The following is a 9,030-nucleotide window of genomic DNA, read 5'->3' as shown; positions in this document are numbered from 1 at the left end:
TGACGTCCAAGACTTGACTTTTTCAATGTCAGACTCTCCAACAACCGCTTACGCGCCCAAAAATCAGAGTTACAAGTATATCAAAGATCATAGTGACAAAAGAAAGAATACACATAGGAATAATATCATTGCAATACAAACATATCGATGTATCAAAGTACCTCTACATTAATGAAATCAAATCTGAATGTTGTCTCAGAAATATGTCAACTACTTTACAGAAACACATTAGAATATTGCTGGTATCGAGAGGTTCAGGTGAGCTGCCGTAATGGTTACGTAATTAAAGTACCATTATAATCTGTACTTCACACATCATGTTGTTCTGGTGTACCAGTTTGTGTTGAAACCAAGCTTTGATAAAATGGATGATAAACACTTAGGATGCACTTGCTGTCACATAAGGACAAGAGATCCTTCAACTTCAGTTCACTGATGGGTAAGATTCCATGATATGCCTGTTCAAGGATGTCGCAGGATGGTAACTGTCGTCCTCTAGAACGCTTCTGGGCAAAGATGCACTGTGCTTCTTCCTGGTAAGTGTACTTAAAGTACACTTCGTATGGTGGGCAATTTCCCATACTTTACTCCACATCACCTTATTTTGATTAGTGTCATACATCCACTGTTGCTTCTGCACTACTTTCTTGAAGTCGTAAATTAAGTCCTGACTCATTTCATTAACTGTGTATGGCTTTCTATTGACGTTACTAATTCTAATTAAAGTGACCCATTGATCCGGAATGTACACTGACTGATTCTTCTTTCGATCAGAGCGTGCATTGAGTCACCTTCATTCTGGGAGTGAACCCGTTCTAGAAAGCGATGTGATTGAAATTCCAAACTTAACAGAAGCAATGACAAACATACAAAATAGGAATCTCTTTCTATTTTGGCCTCCACAGCTGTCAGAGTACAGGTTGAATGTTTTTCCACCTTTGCAAGCTTTCATTTGGACCATGACAGGCAATGGCCTCATGCCAAACATAGCAATGCCCTTCCTTGTTTCCAATGTCGTATACTCTAAAATTGTAGGTGGAATATTTCCGTTTGTAGTAGTAAAGGCTCACATCAGACTGAGAAGTAGCCAACAGTTTCTGCAGATCGAAACGTGCACTAATAATGGACTTGTCCAAGATTGAACTCACTGTCTTTTTCTTTCGGACCCCTGACAGTAGTTTTATTGGCAGTGTGAGACATGTATTTGTCTTCCAACTTTGCTTTCTCCTCTCCAGAGGAACCATCGTAAAGCTCACATAGTTCACACTTATACTTTTTAGGCCGAAAGAATGAGGAATTATATTCTTGGTTGAATATATCAGTTTATTGCCTTAATGTAGGAGGATATATGGTGGCATATTTTCTTTCCTTGGTTCATTCCTGGTACATTATGTGCATTTTTGCAATGCTCAGTTCTGCATCGAGGTATTTTCTGCTTGTTTCTTTTGTTGTGTAATGTGATAAAGGAAAGCTGTTTATATGCTCTCGCACTGACTCCTTTGAGGCCCTATTGTATTTCCCCTTCTGGAATGCTTTCCTCTCATTTCAGGTGACAGAATTCCATCTGTTCTCAGTTTTTGCATGGCAGTTCTCACCCACATATCTGTAATAGAGAGAGTGTGCAGAAACATTTTCTGACACACATTAATGATATTCCCATCGACTGTTGGAGAATGGTCTTGAAAATTTTCTTCTTGATTCTGCCACATTTCGAATCTGTTTCCTGCTACATATTTCACATGTCGACAGACGAACTCTTGTTGTCTGCTATGATCCCCAATCTGCCAGAACTTCAAAAATATCCTGCCCGATTTTTTGAGTTAACTTACGACATTTTAGTTGGCGTAAGTTAGGATCGCATCCAGGCTTCATTACTCTTGCTTTTATTTCAGCACGTTTTCGACCAATGTGTGCAAAACCTCTGAGATTCTTTTGCTCTGTTTACTATCCATGAGGCTGGGTTCCTACTCCTTTTACGGGTCTTTTTATCCATTTTTTCACATCGTCGTGTGCTAACAGTGTTTGGTGAGGATATAGTTGTATTACGTTCCGCTGTGGATATGAGTGGAGAAAGATGTAATCGTTGCCCAGTAGATTGTAAGGAGATCTCTCCTGCAATAAAAATGCGTAATTTTAAAATAAAATGCCTATATTATATTGTTTTGCGAAATGTACTATGCTACAGAAACCTTTGTTTACCTTGGTCTTTGTTATGTTTCCCTTTGAACTTTCTTCTCTTTTGTTCCGTCTCGTCACTGCTGCTTGAGGAATCAGCTGTTGTGGCAACACGATGTATCAATTTTGAACTATTTCTTGTTGTCATCACTTCAGCTGTGCCATTATTGGGACGAACATTAGAAAACCACGAACTAGAGCAGCCAACATCTGTGAGAAGTGGTTTCATTTTCTTTGCACTTCCGTCTCCTGTAGAGACGCGAATGGCGTCTAACAATAGTTATTACTGCGACAACACAAATTATTTGTAGCACTAAATAGAACTGCAGCCAAAAATTTACGAAAAATGTTCTTAATTCGTATATAAAACGAGAAATCGTAATTATTTTTGTTGTCTATAGAATTTCGGGATTTTTCAAGTTTTCAATTGTATATACGAAATTAAGTTTTTTATCAATGTTACAATAAAAGAAAATGAGTACTTACGTTAATCATCTTTCGCTGGGTTGAGAACCATGTCCATTGTTTTTAATGCTCTACTTGAGTACATAATTATCCAAAAACATAATAAATGATACTATCTACATCTAATAGTTACTGAGTTACAGTCATTTAAGTGAACGGCTGCAGGAAATCGGTTAGTAATCGCGTCCGATGTATTTTTCAAATACACCTCATTGTTTAAAAGCTTATAATCCCTGCAAACCGCAAACAGCTTAAAGCTCACATTTTCCGAACTGCAAATGTGTAATTTTTGTACATTAATTAAAAATAATTATAATTAATTATCAAGGAATTAAGAAATACAGGAATTAAGAAATATGGAAAAAATATACAGTGTATAAGAAAAAAATCATATATATCTAAAATCATATTATCTAAAAATATCCTGCACTTTCACAAAAACTCTTAATAGTATCATACCACACTCATACTCCTCAAGTAGATATGACCATGGTGTGGCAGAAGTGACTCTCCTCCTCTCCATCTTCAGCACCTTCATACTTCGGTCTCACTATCAGAATCACTTCCTATGAAGAAAATACACTATAGGAATAATATATTCAGCAAGAATGGGTTTGGTTGTTAATAACAAATTTCATAAGAGTATATGTACTGAGAAGCTAGAGGAGAGGAGACGCCTCTCCGGAGGGAGAGCCGCCCCCTCCCTCCGGGGAGCCGCCCCTGCAAAAAGAACTAGCTTTCTATCTTCATGAATATAGAATGGCAAGTCATTAATATATACAAGGTCCGGCAGAAAAACCTCCCCTTTAAGGAAAGCTAATAAAAACAAAACCAAATAAGGTAGAACAATTTTATTTATACTAAATAAAAGTACATATTATGCCATTTTAGAAACTACTCTTATGGTCTTACTTTTTAAATAAAACATCCCTTAAATGGCTTCCTGCACTGTCGACACACTGATTGAGTCTTTCCCTGAAGTTATTCATTACTCTTTGAGACATTTCAGGTGGAATAGCTTCAACCTCTTCTGTAATTGCTTCTTTCAGGGCTTGTAAAGATTGTGGACGTTGTTCATAAACTTTTGCTTTTAAATAGCCCCAAAGAAAGAAATCACAGGGCGTTAAGTCCGGCGATCGTGGGGGCCAGCCAATGTCTCCACGCAACGAGATCACATGTCCAGGAAACATTTCCTTCACCAATGCCAGTGACTGCCGCGCTGTGTGGGCTGTAGCACCATCTTGCTGGAACCACACGTTCTCTATTTCACCAAAAAGCTCCCTTAGTTGCGGTTGGAGAAAGTCGTGGAGCATGGCACAATAGCGTTCACTGTTGACGGTTAAATTCCTGTCATTTTCTTCGAAAAAGTAAGGGCCGATCACTCCGGAATTGTAAACAGCACACCATACTGTTACTTTAGGGCTATGAAGTGGTCATTGATGAAGTTCTTGGGGATTGTGTTCACACCAGTACCTGCAATTTTGGCTGTTCACTGTTCCGGCAAGGTGAAAGTGTGCTTCATCAGAAAAAATCACAATATCGTTGGGACGAATGTTCCGAAGGAGGTCTTGGCACAAACTTACACGGACACCACAGTCTTGTTCACTCAGTTCCTGCGTAGTTACAATTTTGTAAGGATGCATTTTAAGATCTCGATGCAAGATTCTTCTCACACTTCGATCAGATATCCGTAATGCTGCCGCATGCTTTTTAGCGGATCGTCGAGGAGATTGTTGAACTGAAGCTCTAACTGCATCAACATTTCCGGGGCCTGTTGCAGTCCGTGGTCGTCCAGGTGGTTTCCTTTTTAATGCGGAACCTGTCTCACGAAAGTTAGCAACCCAAGAATAAATTGTTTTCTTATCGGGAACAGGGTCCCGTCGTCCGAGTGCAAAGCGAACGCGAAAAGCACGTTGAGTATTAATAGGCGATTCGCCATTTTGAATAAAATCTTCCAATACGAAGGCACGATGTTCACCAGACCACGCCATGGCGTACACTGAAAACGGCACGTAGGCAGCTACTTAACGACGCGCCCTCCACCACTCTGCTCCTTCTACTGTCCGCTGCACGTTACTTTGTAATCGGGGAGTTTTTTATGCCGGACCCTGTATTAAAAACAACAAAGGTTATTTTCTGTTGAAAAGCCTTTCTGAAAACCAAACTGACATTTTGTTAGTACTTCATTTTTACAGATATGTGAAGCTACTCTTAAATACATTACTTTCTCAAAAATTCGGATAAAACTGTTAGAAGAGAGATTGGATGATAGTTGTTGACATCAGACCTATCCCCTTTTTTATGCAAAGGTTTAACAATAGCATATTAATGCCCTGTTTCAGAGAGCTATTACACAAGTGGCTGAGAATCCTACTTATCTGTTGGGAACAAGCTTTCAGTATTTTGCTGGAAATGCCATCAATTCCATGCGAGTTTTTGCTTTTAAGTGAATTTATTAGTTTCCCCTGCCAATTAGTTCCAGAAGTATGACTTGTGAAAGAAGGTGGCGTGACCTGGAAATTGCAACCCGCATCTCACAACAAATTACGTAAACTTGCAAATACCTATACCTTTACAAGATTTCTTGATCATCACAATCAGGTACAGCAAACCAAGGAGAATCAAAAGCACCACCATCATCACCGCCTGCAACAACATCAGTTGTGACAGTCACAAGTCAGTTGCCGAGAACCAGAAAGTTTTTTTTCATACAAGTCTAATTGTATAAATGTAACATTAACTATTACATTAAGAACGTTATGCTTATTTGCATATGTAGAAAATACAGTAAAAGTTTTTTTGCATTAGGCCTATAATAATTCTTAGTATTTTCTTTATCCATAAAGTGCAAAAAAATTCACTCACTTTCATTCCATTACTCATGGAACTGACTAGTACTTACCCACAATGCAGTTTCCAATACTTTGCTATTCATCTGCACACTATTTACACTTCTCTGCACATCCATTACTGAGAAGTGAGAAGAGTTGTTCCACCTGTCACAGGGGGAAGCAAATTATTATTGTGGGGGTTTGACTCGTTCCACATCATTATAAAATATAGTATTCATGATCCATGGGACTAGTATTAGCCTAATCTAATCTACACAACAAGCAAGAGAACATACTACCAACAAATGGCACTTCTGGACTCTGCAAAATGAGTGCCAGTTCTGTGTAATGCTTTCCCACAGCACAACGATATGGTATGACCACCATCTTCGATGCTAATATTGGCATTATATCTCAAAAGCAGTCTGGCTGCCTCTTCAAGTCCATGGCATCTGGCCACTAGCAAAGGTGTCCATCCATCATTTGAAACTACATTAGGATCAGCACACGCCTTGAGGAGTATGTGCAGTGAAGCAGTTTGTTTTGTACTGCATATCCATAATCACGTGCATCAAGGTCTGCCCCATATGCTATTATACCATGGGCGAAAAGAGGGTCTCCTGACATTGCTGCCAAATGTAATGCTGTATTATTTAGCCAGTCTCTTGCCCAGGTGTCTGCGCCTTGCTCAAGGAGCTTTTCGACTTCGTCTGCCGTGCCATTCTGACCGGCTATTTTCAACAACTTTTTATTTAACTCCTCCTGGTTGGGCTTAGGTGTTACTGGTGCAGTAGCGATGGCATTTCTGAAAAAAAGAGAGACAATCTCACACTCACACACAAAATATTTTCACAAAATTTAAGATTCAAAAGCCTCAAAACAAGATAGTGCAAATATGTGCTTACCTGAGGGCAGCTGCATTCGCCCTGTACTTTTCACAAACGGCTGCCCTTGTTTTGTCCGCCAATAATGGCGGCTTTGCAAGTACTGGGTCTCCTACAAAGTGGAATTTAATCTATTATTTTTTTTTATATGTAGTTCTTTTAGGTTATCGAATGACTTGATGTTCTTACAATCACATTTGCATATTATTATATACATTTGTACCTAGGGCCACTTCTAGACCTAGGTACAAGGCCACTGTAAAAACTTGATGAGACAGTGCATAATTTTCAAAATAAATGTAAATCACAAAAGGAAACTTTCAGTTGATAAGAAATTGTTGCGAAAACTCTGCTTAGGTCTGAAATACTTTAAAAAATAGTGGTATTTAAAGGTATCATTATTTCATTGTTGTCAGAATCCTACAGTCAGGTAAAGAATCTTGACTAATTCGCCATAAACGTTACAGATACTTGCAGCAAAGTTAGCAAAAGAAGCTAAGTTAGCTAAGAAGCCCCTGAAAATAAACATCAACACAAAAAATATGCGTGAAGGTCCCACTAAGAAAAGGTTGAAATTCAAGCAGCTTCAAATGACAGCACAGAAGCCGATTCAGACTCTACAAATGGCTGTGAACTGCTATCTGTTATTGAACAAACAGGGGATACAGATTATCATCTTGGAGACCTTTGCCTAACAACACTGGCTGGGAAGAGTGTATTTTACCAATGACAATTATTGTTACAAACCTTTGCTCAGCAATCCCATCATCAATATAAGAAGTATCCCCACACACACTGCCTTATTTTTCAACATGTCAGTTAATCAAATTATCAAAATTCAGTGATAGTCCATTTGCAGAGACAGACAGTACTCTGGTGATAGTAAAATCTTTATTTCTTCTCCCTCCGGGGAGGCGTCTTCTCCCTCCGGGGAGGCGTCTTCTCCCTCCGGGGAGGCGTCTTCTCCCTCCGGGGAGGCGTCTTCTCCCTCCGGGGAGGCGTCTTCTCCCTCCGGGGAGGCGTCTTCTCCCTCCGGGGAGGCGTCTTCTCCCTCCGGGGAGGCGTCTTCTCCCTCCGGGGAGGCGTCTTCTCCCTCCGGGGAGGCGTCTTCTCCCTCCGGGGAGGCGTCTTCTCCCTCCGGGGAGGCGTCTTCTCCCTCCGGGGAGGCGTCTTCTCCCTCCGGGGAGGCGTCTTCTCCCTCCGGGGAGGCGTCTTCTCCCTCCGGGGAGGCGTCTTCTCCCTCCGGGGAGGCGTCTTCTCCCTCCGGGGAGGCGCCTCCCCGGAGGTGGGTGGGAGGCGCCTCAGCAAAAAGAACTAGCTTTGAATATAGAATGGCAAGTCATTAATATATATTAAAAATAACAAAGGACATTTTCTGTTGAAAAGCCTTTCTGAAAACCAATCTGACATTTTGTAAGTACGTCATTTTCAAGATTTTAAACATGGCTGCAGCAGCAACTGTTAAAATTCTTCACAATAAAAGGATGACAGCCAAAACAGTTGCAGGATAAAATTTTTTTATTAAAATTCTTGACCAAGGTTTCGGTACATATAAATATACCTTCATCAGAAGTAAAACTTCTAAAATTACATCATACAATGGAGAATAATAAAACAATTATGCCAAAGGCATCGTCAGTAATTAAGACATCATCTCCATTTGTACAACATGTGTAATAGGCGCAGGGTCAAAGCGAACAGTTCAGCACCGTTACTTCGCCTATGATATGTGAAGCTACTCTTAAATACATTACTTTCTCAAAAGTTTTGGATAAAACTGTTAGAAGAGAGATTGGATGATAGTTGACATCAGACCTATCCCCTTTTTTATGCAAAGGTTTAACAATAGCATATTCCAGTCTGTCAGGAAAAATGCCCTGTTTCAGAGAGCTATTACACAAGTGGCTGAGAATCCTACTTATCTGTTGGGAACAAGCTTTCAGTATTTTGCTGGAAATGCCATCAATTCCATGGGAGTTTTTCTTTTAAGTGAATTATTAGTTTCCCCTGCCAATTAGTTCCAGAATTATGACTTGTGAAAGAAGGTGGTGTGACCCGGAAATTGCAACCCGCATCTGGCAATCTGTCTTCAGACCCAGCTTCAGGTCTTAAAAACTTTGGAACTATTCCACACAGTCCACATGTTCCGTTGTTTCCTGATCATTCTTTAATGCATTCAGGGGCAAGAAGTGCTCCTTCAGTGTACTGGTTTGGAGTCTGTTCCTAATTTTGGTTTTCATGAGGTTTACCTGAAGTTGAACATGAAACTTCAATAACCTGATAAGTATGAAATCATATTATTAACTAGTTATTAGCTTCATTGCTTTACATACCTTTAAAAAAACTCTTTCGCAGTCTGCGTTTGAATGAGATAAACTCAAAATTGAGAGAGCGAAAACGCTCAATTCCTTAACACTCTCTGTACCAGGCCTATTTTATGCACCCGTCCCTAGAAACCGGGCAATTTTACCAATATTAAAAAAATTACTGCATCAAATCTACTGTTTGGATTGTGGCAAATTTGGTACCATCTTGAAGCTGCACATTTCTACTTTAATTCTGAGTGAAAGAAACTACTTTACAATGCACAGCTTTAAGGTACAGTTATAGAAATCACTTAGATGTTTTAAGAATTTAGAAAAAGTCATACGAATAAGGGAATACAATTGTGATTT

The 9,030-nt window shown here is 39.7% G+C and overlaps 2 long non-coding RNA genes across 2 annotated transcripts; both read right to left on the bottom strand.

Annotated features, from left to right (window-relative positions):
* Positions 1-575: 575 nt before the first annotated feature.
* Positions 576-2,876, bottom strand: LOC126234750 (uncharacterized). The gene is made up of 3 exons (XR_007544769.1): positions 2,662-2,876; positions 2,200-2,424; positions 576-2,112 (listed from the first exon to the last, which is right to left on the bottom strand). It is a non-coding gene; the product is annotated as an uncharacterized LOC126234750 (long non-coding RNA).
* Positions 2,877-3,099: 223 nt separating this feature from the next.
* LOC126234744 (uncharacterized) lies at positions 3,100-6,019 on the bottom strand. The gene is made up of 4 exons (XR_007544768.1): positions 5,768-6,019; positions 5,543-5,636; positions 5,211-5,286; positions 3,100-3,206 (listed from the first exon to the last, which is right to left on the bottom strand). It is a non-coding gene; the product is annotated as an uncharacterized LOC126234744 (long non-coding RNA).
* Positions 6,020-9,030: the final 3,011 nt, after the last annotated feature.

The sequence above is a fragment of the Schistocerca nitens genome, chromosome 1 (genome assembly GCF_023898315.1).
Source record: "Schistocerca nitens isolate TAMUIC-IGC-003100 chromosome 1, iqSchNite1.1, whole genome shotgun sequence".
In the NCBI taxonomy this organism is placed as follows: Eukaryota; Metazoa; Arthropoda; class Insecta; order Orthoptera; family Acrididae; genus Schistocerca; species Schistocerca nitens.
This window is presented reverse-complemented; position numbering and strand designations above follow the sequence as displayed.